This window comes from Hemitrygon akajei, unplaced genomic scaffold (genome assembly GCF_048418815.1).
Source record: "Hemitrygon akajei unplaced genomic scaffold, sHemAka1.3 Scf000054, whole genome shotgun sequence".
NCBI classification, from domain to species: domain Eukaryota; kingdom Metazoa; phylum Chordata; class Chondrichthyes; order Myliobatiformes; family Dasyatidae; genus Hemitrygon; species Hemitrygon akajei.
In genome coordinates this window covers 1215517-1230205 of record NW_027331940.1, presented here as the reverse complement: position 1 = coordinate 1230205, position 14689 = coordinate 1215517, and positions in this window count along the sequence as shown.

The window sequence follows — 14689 nt, the reverse complement described above, 5'->3', positions numbered from 1 at the left end:
CTGTGTGTTTTAATGTGCCAGGGTTTGTTTCCGTGACCTCTTCCGTGAAGTGAGGAGGGAGTTAAGAGCCAGACCAGCGGTGTCCATTAGAGGTGAGACGGGGTAAGGCTCATGCGATACTCTGCTCCGGAACAATAGCATCGAATCGTTTAGAATCGTGCTGTCGTAATTTGGAGCAACTCCTGAAGAAACAGATGTTTTGAAATGCCTATATTATCTGTGATGTTTTATACACTAACGTGTAAAGTAGTTGAAAAGTTCAGCGAGCCAGACAGAATATCTAAAGGCGACAATTGCACTTTCTGATCGGAATCCTTGATGCAGAGTGAAGGAAACCTGGCTTGTATTGCAGGATTTAAAAGAAGCGAACCAAGTGGGGACTCATTGGGCGGCCGCCCAACGAGGAGTCTAGACGGAGATGAAGGCATGCTGACGGTGAAAATGAATTTGCTTTGAGAAATCTGCCGAGGTGTCCAGGCTTTACACGTCAGTTGAAACCTGATGGCTGAAGATTTGGAATTATTTCCCCGGAGTGCCTACGGTGTCCAGTTGACAACCGATCCACCCCAAACTCTGCGCCTCTGTCAGTGCTGTGTACCCATCCCTTTCACCGAACATCCACGCGTGTGAGTCGTCTGCGATTCCAGATTTACACCTTTTAAAGCTCCAGAAATGAGCTGTCTGCAAAGTTTGCTTGATCTCAGTTTCCTGCTTATCTCTGCCCTGAGACTCGGGGAGCGGAGGGACAGCCATTCACTCATTCATTTTTTTCTCTTCCCTCAGTGAATTTAGTGGCGATTGCAATCCTGTCCCGGGGAAAGTGCGGCCTCTCCACCTGCATCACTCGCTACCTGGTGGCCATGGCAACGGCGGATTTACTAATCGTCATATTTCGGGTTACCTTGTGGCGCGTCAGTTATTATTACTTCCCCGGGACTTTCCTGGACATCACCCCCGTGTGCAGTGTGATCTCTGTCCTGGGAGAGGCGGCCACTGACTGTTCTGTCTGGTTCACCGTCATGTTTACGTTTGATCGGTTTGTCGCCATCTGCTGCCAGAAGCGGAAAACAAAGTATTGTTCAGGGGAAACTGCGGCTGTGGTTCTCACAACAAGCGGTGTTCTGCTCTGTTTTAAAAATGTGCCCTAATTTTTTATATACCAGCCGGTGAGAGTGGTTGACAATATACCCTGGGACTGTATTCCAAAGGCCGGCTACTATACGGATCCCGTGTGGGTGGGATATAGCTGGTTTTCTACCGTCCTAACGCCATTACTCCCGTTCGTGTTAATACTACTGTTCAACGCTCTGACAGTCAGACACATTTTAGTGGCTAGTCGCGTCCGTAAGGGGCTGAGGGGTCAGAGCAAGGCGGAGAACCGCAGTGACCCGGAGATGGAGAGCAGGAGGAGGTCTGTGATCTTACTTCTCACCATCTCCGGAAGCTTCATCATCCTGTGGGCCGTGACAGTTGCCGAATTCCTTTATTACACGTTTTCCAGATTGAATCAAAATAATTACAACGATTCGGAATACATATTTGAACACACTGGAGACATGTTGCTGATATTAAGTTGTTGCACAAACACGTTTATTTATGGGGTGACTCAGTCCAAGTTCAGAGAGCAGTTCATCAGCGCAACGAAATTTCCGCTCATGGCGACTTTTAAATTAATTAATAAACAGAATATTTAAATTCTTGTCAGAGGCCGTCGTAGAGTTTTCCATCTTGACACTATGGAACTGGCGGTCATCGGAGAACGTGTCAGCGTGGAGAATAAAACTGGTTGAGATCCCGAGAGAGACACAACAGCAACGCAGCACAGCAGCACACCCTATGACACCCGCAGCCTGTGAACTCCACCTCGTACCAATTCTTAAACTCATCCTAACTCTTATCTTTATTTTCCCCATACACCCGCTCTCCTCACCGCTCCACCCCTTTGAATAACTAATCCCGCACCCCAGCGTAAATACTCATCGCTCTGTTTAACCTACAAAGCCGTTGCATCTCGGTGACGGAACAACACAATTCAACTGGCGGAAATGCTGCCGTCACTATGGAGACCGGGCGGTATTCACAGAGCGGTCAGATCGGGCCTGTTCGCCTACTGCTCAGATTGAGCAGGCAGCGCCGGCAAAGAGAGTTCACTGATTGCGTCCTACATCGGCACTTTCTTCAATACCCTATCAGCAGACAACAGCGAGATCCTAACTTCAGCTGTCGAGCTTACTTGTGGTCAGTAAGAGGGAATGAACTTCGTGATGCGGTTACCAGTACAGGGAATGATCCCCAATGTCGAACTAACCTCTGAAAAGTCAATTTCTTAAGGTGATGGCATGGCTTTATGAGGTGGGAGACTCTTCCTCATTTCCCTGGGTGTGTTTTAATCTGTATCGAAGCAGATTAATGAACACAATGAGGTAGAATCCACCAACGTGCAGCTGAGTGAGACTTTGGGCGAAGGGCCGAAGGTTATTTCAGACGGTCAAATAGCATGGCATTAAACCTGGGATACAGTGGCATGCAAAAGTTGGGGCACCCCTGGTCAAATTTTCTGTAACTGTGAATAGCTAAGCGAGTAAAAGATGACCTGATTTCCAAAAGGCAGAAAGTTAAAGATGACACATTTCTTTAATATTTTAAGCAAGATTACTTTTTTATTTCCATCTTTTACAGTTTCTACATAACAAAAAAAAAGGAAAAGGGCCCGAAGCAAACGTTTGGGCACCGTGAATGGTCAGTACTTAGTAACACCCCGTTTGACAAGTATCACAGCTTGAAAACGTATTTTGCAGCCTGCTAAGAGTCTTTCAATTCTTGCTTGGGGGTTTTCCGCCCTTTCCTCCTTGCAAAAGCCTTCTGCTTCTGTGAGATTCTTGGGCCGTCTTGCAGGAACTGCTCTCCTGAGGTCTATGCAGAGATTTCGATGATGCTTAGGTGGTGGGACTCTGAGGGCCATGGTAAAACCTTCTCTCTCCCTTTCTTCCACGACCCATTCTCCTCTCCTGTCAGATACCTTCTCCAGATCTTTGCCTTTTCCACTCATCACCTCCCAGGCGATTATTCCGTGCCCCAAATGCAACCAATTGGATTCCCCCGTCACCTTCTAGTTTGCCCACCTCTCCATAGCCACCTTATTCTATCATCTTTCACCTTACCACCAGGGAAAGAGGCAGATGCTTTGAGGTACCTATATTGTTATTCCTTTGGATGGTTTAAGCAATAACGTGCAAAATATCTGAAAGTTCACAAGGTCCGGCAAAATATTTAAAGGCGAAAACTGAAACTTTCTGATAGCATCCAGTGATGTAGTCTGAAGGAAATGAGTGGCTGCAGAATATAAAACAAACCGGACTGAGGTATGCAGACAGAGGAAATAAACTTGCTTTCCACATCATATCCAGGGCATGGAGAGAGACCGGAAGGCCGGGTGTCCACTGTATGGGGAGAGTGTCAGAACATGGGTGACGGGAACGCGACAGTCCTCCACAAACACTGCTCCTCTTCCATTACCGAGTACCGCACCCGTTCGCCCAGCATGCATCCGTGTGGGTTCCCCGCCTCCCGCTTTATGCCTTTTAAACCTCCAGATATGAGTAGCACGAAAAGTTTGACCGTTCTGTATTTCCAGATTATCTGAGCCATGAGACCCGCGGAACGGCGAGACAGTAATTCATCATTCTTTTTGCTGTTCCCCCAGCGAATGTAGTGGCGATTGCGATCCTGTCCCGGGGAAAGTGCGGTCTATCCACCTGCACCACTCGCTACCTGGTGGCCATGGCAAAGGCGGATCTACTAACTAGCATCTTTGAGGTCATAATGTGGCGGTTCAGTTATTATTACTTCCCCGGGACCTTCCTGGACATCACCACCGTATGCACTGTGATCTCTGTCCTGTCAAAAGCAGCCACAGACTGTTCTGTCTGGTTCACTGTCACTTTCACCTTTGATCGGTTTGTCGCCATCTGTTGTCAGAGGCGGAAAGCAAAGTATTACACCGGGAAATCTGCGGCTTTGGTTCTGTGGAAGACAAATAGTAAGACATTGTGACGAACGTTAAAGTGTTAATGACCTTCTTCTGGTATGTGAATTCAAAGTCTCTAATCACTTATCTGCGACTAATGTACACTATGCGACTGAAATGTGCTTTGCAGATGGGATGGGTAAATGACGATATCTGTGCTTCCTTATTCTAAGAATCATCACATGTCTGCGCTCGGGAAAGCCTGATATACTGTCCTGGGAACTAACGCTTAAGAAGATGTATAACCGCTCAAGGACAAGTAGTGCAACTTCGCTGTTCTGACGAGTTGTCGCTGAAGTACCCTTTTTCAGATTTAAGTGCCTCTTGTCACGTACGCCAGGGGTACAAATAAGAGTGTAATCTATTGTTGAGCAGAGTCTCAGAACTCCGCTTTAGGTGTCTGGGCTCTTCATGATATCAAATAATATAACCCCTTAGTCTGAAACAATTCTCTGATTCGGCCTGATCTATTCTGTCTGCTGCTCCTGAGATTTTTATTCCACAACAGTTTGGAGACGAGGATGGAATCCTCAGTGTAGTCTCCTAGCTGAAAGGGGGAGGCTGGAAGAGCAGGATCCAAAAAAAAAACCCTAGGCGGAAAAGGAGAAGCAAGACAGGAAGGCGCCTTGCTAATTGGGAAGGATAATCAGTCTCCTAGCTGAAAGTGGGAGGCAGGTGTCCTGGGTCCTAGCTGAAAGGGGGACTGCAGCGGGTACTCGTAGGATACCAAGGTAGCTACCGATTTATTCCGTGGCCGAACTCAGAGACTTATGGAAAGACAGAGGAAGCAAGCCAGGGCACTCATTGTGCACATAGCGTGAATAAAGAGACTTCGTGCTGTCTTAACTGAAACTGAAATCCTAAACAGGAAAAATAGGAAGTGCGAGCAGTCGGTCGGCTGACGCGGATCCTGCTAATAGACCAAAGAGTTCTGGAGGTAAGACGAAGGCTTTGAACACTCAACTGCAGGTAGGAAAAGGACCGCCACAAAAGATTAAAAAGATAAGACGGCACCAGCTGGAAATAAGAAACCCCTAAGTCCCGCCTGGATCCCCGGCGGATATGGTAATCAGAGAGACCGGAGATGATCCTCATGCGGTTACATTCGGTAGTGATTTGCATGAATGGTCACATGGGCATTGGCCGTATGGGGGAAATTTTAATTTGAGACTAATCCAGTTCTGGGAGGACGCCACCCTAAATGGGGACGGCGACCCAAATTGCGATGCTGATTAGATGTTAAGACGATTTAAACGATTGAAGGAGGTGGTTAAAACGACTCCAACCTCCAAAGAAAAGGAGATTAAAAGGGATGAAAAGAAACCTGCCTCTGGACTTTATCCACAACTCCCCGTACCGGCCAGTGCCCCACTGGTACCCAATCGTGAAATAGACGATTTAATAACGACGACGACCGCCTTGGGACGACCCGCACCCACTCCTTACAGCCCCCATGCCAGAGATTCAGGCACCTGACACCCCCAGGGCAGCAGCCATCACTGTAACGAGAGAAGGGTCTCAGGAAAGAGGAATTGAAGCTGAGGGAGCTGAAGGAAGTGTCAGCAGTACCAGAGGGGGAAAAACGCCAGGAAAAGCACAAGAAAAAAGAGGCAGGGAAAGAGAAAAACAGAATGGAGGATAAACTTTTAACAGACACCTTCATTGTATCTAAAAAGGCCCCGCTTCCCCTGCTGGGTCCACAGACCATTTATAAATTAGGGGAAACACTGCACTGTACAGCTGAAGGTATATACACGGAGCTTCCTCAAATTGGGATCCCTGAAATGCTAAAATTAATGAACGGGCGAGAAAAGGACAGTTTAGGACCCATACTCTACTGCCGGCAGCTGGATAGCAATCTCTATGCTTGTCAGGTTCAGAGACTGTCTGACACATTGATAGGACGGGCCAACCGCTACATGTAAAATCCGCAATACTTGATGAACAGCAGCCGAGAAAAGAAGCAGCTGCGTTGCACGGTCTATTACGCTTTACAAACTGTCCCGCACTGTGATCAGCCTGTGCACCCTTATGTAAACGGTAAAGGTGAAGGCAACAGCGTGTGTGTATGTTGGTCCCGACGGATTAAGGCTCCTGATAGTTTTAGTGGAAGATTAGGAAAAAAAGATTCGGACCTCAATGTCTCATTTGACAGTGGCCATAAAGCCAGCAGCAAAGCCTAAAGATATCGGGAGGATGATAAAACGATTGGCGAGAAAAAAAAAAACCCCAATGCTGTCTAACAACTCTGCCGGTGCTGGGATAAAAAGCCCGAATAGAATTCTTTAGCGAAAAGGAGGGGAGAAATATCTTAAAGTCCGAGAGCTGGGAAACATCCTTTGAAAAGCAACCACCACCAGCAGAAGACCCTGTACTTCCCCCTAGAGCCTTAGCGCGGGAACAGGGAACATGGGGGCACAACATAAAAATCATGTGGGAATGGCCCAAACAGCTCCGGAGCATAAAGTTACTCTAAGAAAAAAGAATGTACCACTGTCCAGTATTAAACAGTACCGTATGGCTAATGAAGCTGAAGAATGTATCATTGCAGCAAGGGGTGCTGGTTAAGACACAAAGCCTGTGTAACACCCCTATATTACCTGTCCAAAACAATGGGCCGGAGTATGAGTGGCATCTTGTGCAGGACCTAAGAGCCATTAATAAGATAGTCATCCCTATCCCTCTGCTGGTGCCGGACACCAGCATTATGCTTACTTCGATACCTGTGGGAGCTAGTACCTCTACTGTAGTCGATCGGTGGATCGCCAGTATTTATTTGCCTTTCTTATAAGAATGAGCATTATACCTGGACACATCTGCCCCAGGGATTTACCGAAAGCCCCGCAGATTATGCTGCAGCAGTTAAAATGATTTGGCCGAATGGAAGCTGTCTGAATATTCCACGCTGATTCAGTATGCCGACAACATCCTGATAGCTTCTGCTACAGGGCCACAATGTCTGACAGATGCTTTAACACTCCTTGAACTTTTGGCGAGAAGAGGGCACAGGGTGGCTGTGGAGAAAATGCAGTTTTGCCAGGAGACTGCCCAGTACCTTGGATTCCTGCTCAGTAAAGGTTTGCGAAGTTTGCGAAGGGATCGAATAAAAGCAATAAAGAAGATTCCCAGTCCCCAAAACAAAAAATGACTTTCTTTCTTTCCTGAGCATAGTAAGGCACAGTCGACAGTGGATTCCCGAATACCGGGAGAGGGATGCAGTAGTGCGTTCTGCTGCATTGAATGATCTTTATTGTCATTATACATAGGTACAATGAAACTCTGGCTTCCTCTCAAACAATTAAATAAAGCCGTAGATAAAAACAAGACAGTAATAGAAAAGAATAAATAAATAGATAAGTAGATAAGAAAATAAGTTCCAGCAGCACCAGAATATCACGGTAATGCACAAAGTGCCGTTAGTGCGAGTATTTGAGTCCTTGTGCGTGCTCACAGTTTCAGTCATTGTTCTGTGGGAGTGGTGTGATGGAGGCCACGGCTCTGGGGTAGAAGCTGTTCCTCAACCTATTTGTTCTGGCTTTTAGTGTCCTGAACCTTTTGCTGGACGGCAGCGGGTCAAACATGGAATGACCGGGGTGTGTGGTGTCTCCGGTTATGCTGATTGCTTTCCTCCTGAGCCTGCTGGAATAGATGGTGTCCAGTCCTGGGATCTCCATCCTGACAATTCGCTGGGCCGCCTTCACCACGCGATGCAGGTTTTGTGGCTTAGCGGCTGTGCAGCTGGCATACCACACTGTGGCGCTGTTGGCCAGGATGGTTTCAATTGTGCTTCTGTCGAAGTTAAGCAATAACTTTTGTGGGGGGTGGGGGTACATTGAAAACGGATCCCCTCATTGTGGAATGGCCACCCGAAAGGGAGAAAGCCTACCATGACCTCAATGTAATAATGGTAGAAAAATCTATTCCTTTTGCATTGGATCGCCCGTGTACTGTGATAGTACTTCATGCTGCAATACTATAGTTGAATTCAGCTGCTACTCAGCATTTTACCACGGTTAGAAGGACAGGTTATGCGTTGATTCTTCTCTCTCGATGCAACTGAACGTACAAATGATCTCCGGCTATTAATCCAGCTACTTTTGTTATATCACCATCTGCCCAGCAGGATGGGGATGACCATGACTCTCTGTTCGCAGTAGAAGCCACGACTACTCCCCCACCAGATCGGAGAAGCGACCCTATTGATAATCCTGATTTAATTATTTTTACAGACGGCCCTTTGCACCGCCCAAGAGTTGATCTGTTGCTGGCAGGGTATGCTGTAGTAACTCCCCACGAGGTTGCAGAAGCTTACGCCTTGACAATAGGAACATCAGCGCAGGCGGCAGATCTCTATGCCGCTACCCGAGCTTGCTTGCGTTTTGGCCTAAGGAAAAGCTGCCAATGTTTGTTCCGACTCATGTTATGCGTTTGGGAAGCACATGACTTTGGACAATTGTGGAAAAATAAAGCATTCATCACCTCCTCAGGGAAAGCGATTCAACACGCCTCCTTCGTCCTGAACCTCTTAGAATCTATAGAGTTGCCAGAGACTTTAGTGATAATTAAGTGCGAGACACACACCTCAGCCGAGAATGAGGTCTCCAAGAGAAATGCAGACACGGTAGCAAAACAGGTGGCCCTTCAGGGACAACCTGTGCTATAGACCCCTCGGGTTGGATTGGGAGGGAAGGAGATCCCTGTGTGTATCGACGTCAAGCAGTTGCAGGAAGCCCAAAATCTTGCCTCACAGCAAGAGAAATGTGCCTGAAGCCAGTCTGCATGTTACCAGAATACCGGGCTGTGGCTTCACCCAGACGGCCGAGTATTGTGCCCGCATGGTTTATTTTTGCCCCCGGCTCGCCTGGCGCATAGCCAGAGGAGGGATGCAGCATGTCATCACTTAACAATGGTACGCCCCTGCAAATTGACTTGTACATATGCCTGCTGAAAGGAGGTTTAAGTATATACTGCTAATAGTAGACGTGTTTTTCAGATGGGCGGAGGCCGATCCAACTAGGAGGAATGATGTAAGAACTGCGGTGAACATATTGATGAAAAAGAAATATACCTAGGTTTGGAATTTCCCCAGGGATAAATAGCGACAAGGGAACCCATTTTACAAATAAACTAGTACAGGGACTGAAGAAAGCCTTGGGGTTCCAGTAGAAATTGCGGATCCCCTACCAGCCTCAGTCCTCAGGTATGGTGGATGCAGCAAACGGGGAAATAAAAGCGGCTTTGACAAAAGTTGTCAGAAAAACGGTCTCGGATGGCCAGAGGCAGTGCCCTTAGTAATGGACACTCTGCAAAATCAGAAGAACAGAAATACAGGACTTGCCCCTCATGAAATTGTGATGGGGTGGCCTATGACAACAGGACCTCCCATGACCCCAGAGATGGTAGCGCTAATATGATGTGATGAGAAGACACTGAAATACGCACAGGCATTGTGTCAGGAGGCAGGGAAATTGTGTGAGAGGATCCGGCAAGCCCAGGCACCTTTAACTGAAGGTAACATCCTGCGTTAAGCCAGCAGATAGAATATATGTGAGATCAATGATTAAAGATTCTTTATCTCCCGGGTGGAAAAGCCACCTCCTGGTGCTGCTGACGACCCGTACAGCCGTTAAGATGAAGGAAAAAAACCTGATTAAACACTTACCAGCAGGTGCAAGTTGAACCACGACGAGGACGAAATAAAACACTGAACGAGTGACATCTTCCCCGGGAGAGAGAGGAACGGTGCTGAGAACCAAGAACCAAGTGTTAATGGAAGACTGGAACATAAATCTATTCTAATCAGCACCTCATGTTATATACATAGTGACTGGTTATTAACAAAATATATACTCAGCAGAGGGCTAACGTGAAGGAAGTAGGGGTAATAATCATAATGGTGGTGGGATTGATTGATTATCTAATAGCGTCGAAGGGCAAAAACAAAGAAAAAGGAAAGTGGAGAGGAAGTACTAGCCTGGGAAGGAGGGGTCTGTGCGTTAGTAGGGAAAGAATGTTGCACCTACATACCCGATGCTTCAGAAAATATGACCCACGTGTTAGTACATATGACCCAGCTGCGAGATGGAATGCACAGACTGAACTCTCAAGCCCCTCCAGTAGGCTGGGATCTCTTTAAGTGGGTTAAATCAGTGTTAGGAGAAGGAATATTTTCCTGGCTGCAGCCCCTCTATTACGGCCTCATTGCCCTAGTAACGAAATAGTGGGAAATAATAGAGGGATGGTTTTCTGGCTGGGGAAGCTGGATAACGCATGGAACAATTACAGTGGCGATGATATGTGATTTAGGGTGTTGTGTATGTGGAACATTGCGATTGTGCTATTATCGATTAATGAAAAGAGCCTTGTCTGTCTCTGAAGGTGTCCCTATGGTACCTCAAATGATGAACGACACAGCCAGCAAGGAGAACTGGTGGGGTGAAGAGGTGTACCCAGGGAAGGAGAGACCATTTCCCCATGGATATTAACCCCCTTATGAGAAGGAGGTTTTTTTTCTCAGAAGGCACCCCCCGCTATGTCTCCCCTCACAGTCCTCATCAGTCCTGTGTCCACCGTGGAGAACTTCAGGTTCCTGGGAACCACCATCTCTCAGGATCTGAAATGGGAGCAGAACATCAGCTCCATCCTGAAGAAGGCCCAGCAGCGGATGTATTTCCTGCGGCTCTTGAGGAAATACGGTCTGCCTCAGGAATTGCTGCTGCAGTTCTACACTGCAGTCATTGAGTCTGTCCTGTGCACCTCCATCATTGTGTGGTTTGGAGCCGCCACCAAGCAGGATAGAACCAGACTACAGTGCACAGTGAGAACTGCCGAGCGCATCATTGGAGCCTCCCTGCCCTCTATTGTGGACCTGTACTCTTCCAGGTTGAAGAAGAGGGCGGGGAACATCATAAAGGACTCCTCCCATCCTGCGTACAGACTGTTTGATCTGCTTCCGTCTGGTAGGCGCTTCAGATCCCTCCAGACTAAGACTAATAGGCACTGGAGAAGTTTTTTCCCTACTGCGGTCATTTTGCTGAACAGTTAACTGCCGGTTAACTGTTGGCTAACTATTACTTGGATTGCACTATGTATGTATAATCTATATTTTCATTTATATTCATCATTATTATTGTTATGAGCAGAGAGGCAACATCTGCCGGAAGTAAATTCCTTGAACGTACATAGGTACTTGGCGATTAAGTCCGTTTCTGATTCTGATTCTGATTATCTGAGTTGAAATGCTGTCCTTCACCCACTGACGTGGTTTGTAAACTTTTAGCAGTGTGGCTATGTCAAAGGATTTGTGTATGGGAATCAGAAACACAACAGCACGTTAGTTCCACTGTATCTGTCAGTTCACCAGCGCTTGAATGCCACCGATCATTGAATGTGGAGCCGGAGACGCTGGAGAAGACAGCGCCGCACTGGCTACAAGGAGCGTCCGAACACGTGCCCATGTCAGTGATCTGATTGGATACATCGCCATGACGTTGATAGCAGTGAGATGTCATTCACTGGCTCTCATTTTGGAAGGGATTCAGTCGGCCATCGCAGATACACTAACAGCTTCTCTCTGGGAAGCGGCCGTTCACCTGCTCCGTGTGTGCGAAGAGACTCATTCAGTTAACCCACCTTGTGATGCTCCGGTGAGTTCACAATAAATAGAGGCCACATTTCTGTCCGGAGTGAGCAAAGAGTTTTACTCAATCATCCCAGCTGCTGCAACACCAGCAACTTCACATCAGGGAGGAAGTTCAAATCAGCTCCGTGTTAAAAGTTTAACCATCACGGTGACTGAAGGCAGCTGCAGGTTCATGAGGGACTGTTACTGTCAGATTCTGCAGTTCTTGCGGCTGCTCATCGCACCCAGGACTGAACCCTGGTCACTGAGCATTGGAGGAGTCTGTTCTGCTGATGTTAGCCTTAAAATAGACTGGTGTTTAATATTGTGGATCTGTGAAAGATAAATCAGTTCTGTGTCAAATCCCGTGTCTCAGGTACTTACTGTCTCTACCACTCTCACAATGTACACTGGAAACGCCACTCGGCCCATCTGGTCCCTGCCCATTTGTATTTTTCATATCAGTATATCAAAATCTATCCCCGCCGTTCCCCTCTCACTCTCCCTGTGACAACAGGTTGAAACTAGTCACCACTCCGTGGGATATGAGATCTCCCTTGAATTTCATAGAATCATAGAAATCTACAACACATTACAGACGCCAGGACATTAAACTGTGAACAACTGTGGTCAGGGACTGATCTCTGGGGTACTCCAAACGCTACCTCCTTCCGGTGTGAAAACGACCCACTCATCCAGCCACACACTACCGGCCGTTTATCGATCTCCAACGAAAAAGCCTAATCACAGCATTGGCCCACAATGTTGTGCCGACCATGTAACTTACTCTAGAAACTGCTTAGAATTACCCTACCACATAGCCACCTATTTTCCTAAGCTCCATGTACCTATCTGAGAGTCTCTTAAAAGACCCTATTGTATCCGCCTCTACCATACAAAACTTGGCTCTGACATCTCCGCTGTACCTACTTCCAAGCAGCTTAAACCTATTCCCCCTCGTGTTAGCCGTTTCAGCCCTGGGAAAAGCCTCTGGCTATCCACACGACCAATGCCTCTCATCATCTTATACACCCGCATGAATTTCCTGCATGATTTTCTCCAGGCTGAATAAGACGATGAGCTCACTGTGGTTGTGACGTTCTTCAGGGCTCCGGACGAAGGTGGTTAAACTCCTTCTTCCCTGCTCTTTTCAACGTTTTGGGTCATTTTCACCTATTTTAAAGGACTGTGCCTCAGACAGCTGGGTTGTTGCAATTGTTATGTACCAGTAGCAACAGATCACTAACGGAGTCTGGTTTCGATGTGAAAACCACTATCTTTATTAGTATCCACTCCAAATATAAAAGATTAAACGAAATAAACAGAAGTTAACAGTGTTGTGCATATATATAGCTCCCAAACTATCAAGCTTGGGAAACAATGCTTAAAGTCTTATGATGGTAAAGTAGAAAAGTTCAGTAATCCACAGAATAAGTGAGTGAGAGGAGAGATTTGACAGCAGACCAGTGAGTGAATCTTCGATGGAGCAGAGTCAGAAACCAAAGTGTTGCCAGCCTGAGTCAGGGCTTTGGGGCTCCAGAGAGTGATGGGGTCTAGAGTTTACGAGGAGGAAGAGGAATCAGACCAGCAGGATGTGGCTACAAAAGGAACATTTGGAAACTGGTTGACCGAAAAAATTGGTGGTTAATTTCTGCAAAATACTGCTGGAAATCAACAGATCCGGAAGCAAATGTGGAGAGGAATAAATAGACAACGTTTAGACCGAGCCTCTTCAGCATGCCTAGCCTGTGTACTCCGCTGCTTAGTTGCTGCCTGAACTGCAGAGTTCCGCCAGCATTTTGTGTGTGTGTGTGTGTCTCTGTATTTCCAGCAACTGCAGAATCTCCTGTGTTTTATACCTGCATTTTACTTTGGCATGAGCTACACGTTGAAATTGAGTATATTGTTTCTGGAAGCCGCTTTCTGCGTTAAAACAGCTGCAGATTTCTCTACACACACACGAAAAAAAACTGAGGTATGGACATTGATCCGCTGCTTGCAGAAATGTTTAATGGCAGCCACATTACCCATAAGGTCCTGCGTTAAGATTTTGACCGGCTTTGAAGCACCGATGAAATGCGCAGGCGTCAGGGCTGTGACGTTTCCGAATATTACGCATGCGCGCAGTACACAGAAGGCCTTGCAGATATCGGTGCAGGTAAGAGCGATTCTAAGTCTTTTTATCTTAAACACCGATTTCAGGGCAATTCCTGTGAACTTCGAAAACCGTGACCCGCAATCCTGGGACAGTCCTGCTCTCTTCCCTCTCTCTCAGCCCCACGATCCGTACACGGGCCCCGGGGATCTTCCGGCTGATGAGGGAATGGGAACCGATGGATCTCTCAGACAGAGCTGAGCTCCAGCTATCCAAATGCAAGGATTAGGAACTCGGAGAAAGGGAACAAAATCTTTTACATCACCAGTTGAGAAAATCGCCTTTGTTCTACCTCCAATCACAAAGAGAAAATCTGCAGATGCTGGAAATCCAAGCATCACACACAGAATGCCGGCGGAACTCAGCATTAGTACTCTTTTCCACAGATACTGCCTGGCCTGCTGAGTTCCTCCAGCATTTTGTGTGTGTTGCTTCCTCTACCTCCTCTTGCTCTGGACTTTTCTACCGGTGAGAACATGTTTTGTCCCATTCTCTCTGGGTACGTAATGATATCAAACACCTTTGCCCTGGGCAACAAGCAGCTTTCAGATCACAAATGTGCCAGACTCCAGTGAGACAGAGAACTGCCCTTCCCTTCATATTCATTGGGATTCCCATCACTGAGTTCACCACCGTCAGTCACCCGGGGGAGAGTTCAGAGGAAATATTTATGTAGAATGCAGAAATTGGTGATACCTGTGTGCATGTGGTGGTACTAAAGTTGCCCGAGAATTTGCAAGTGGGAAGCAGTGGAGTGATATTTGGAAATCTGACATTTTAAAGTGTAATTTAGCAAGCAAACCACATATGGACAATGTGCAAAAGCTTTGGTGAGAAAATCATTCATTACCCGTTACAGGCCTGCTACATAGGTTGTGCGAGAGTG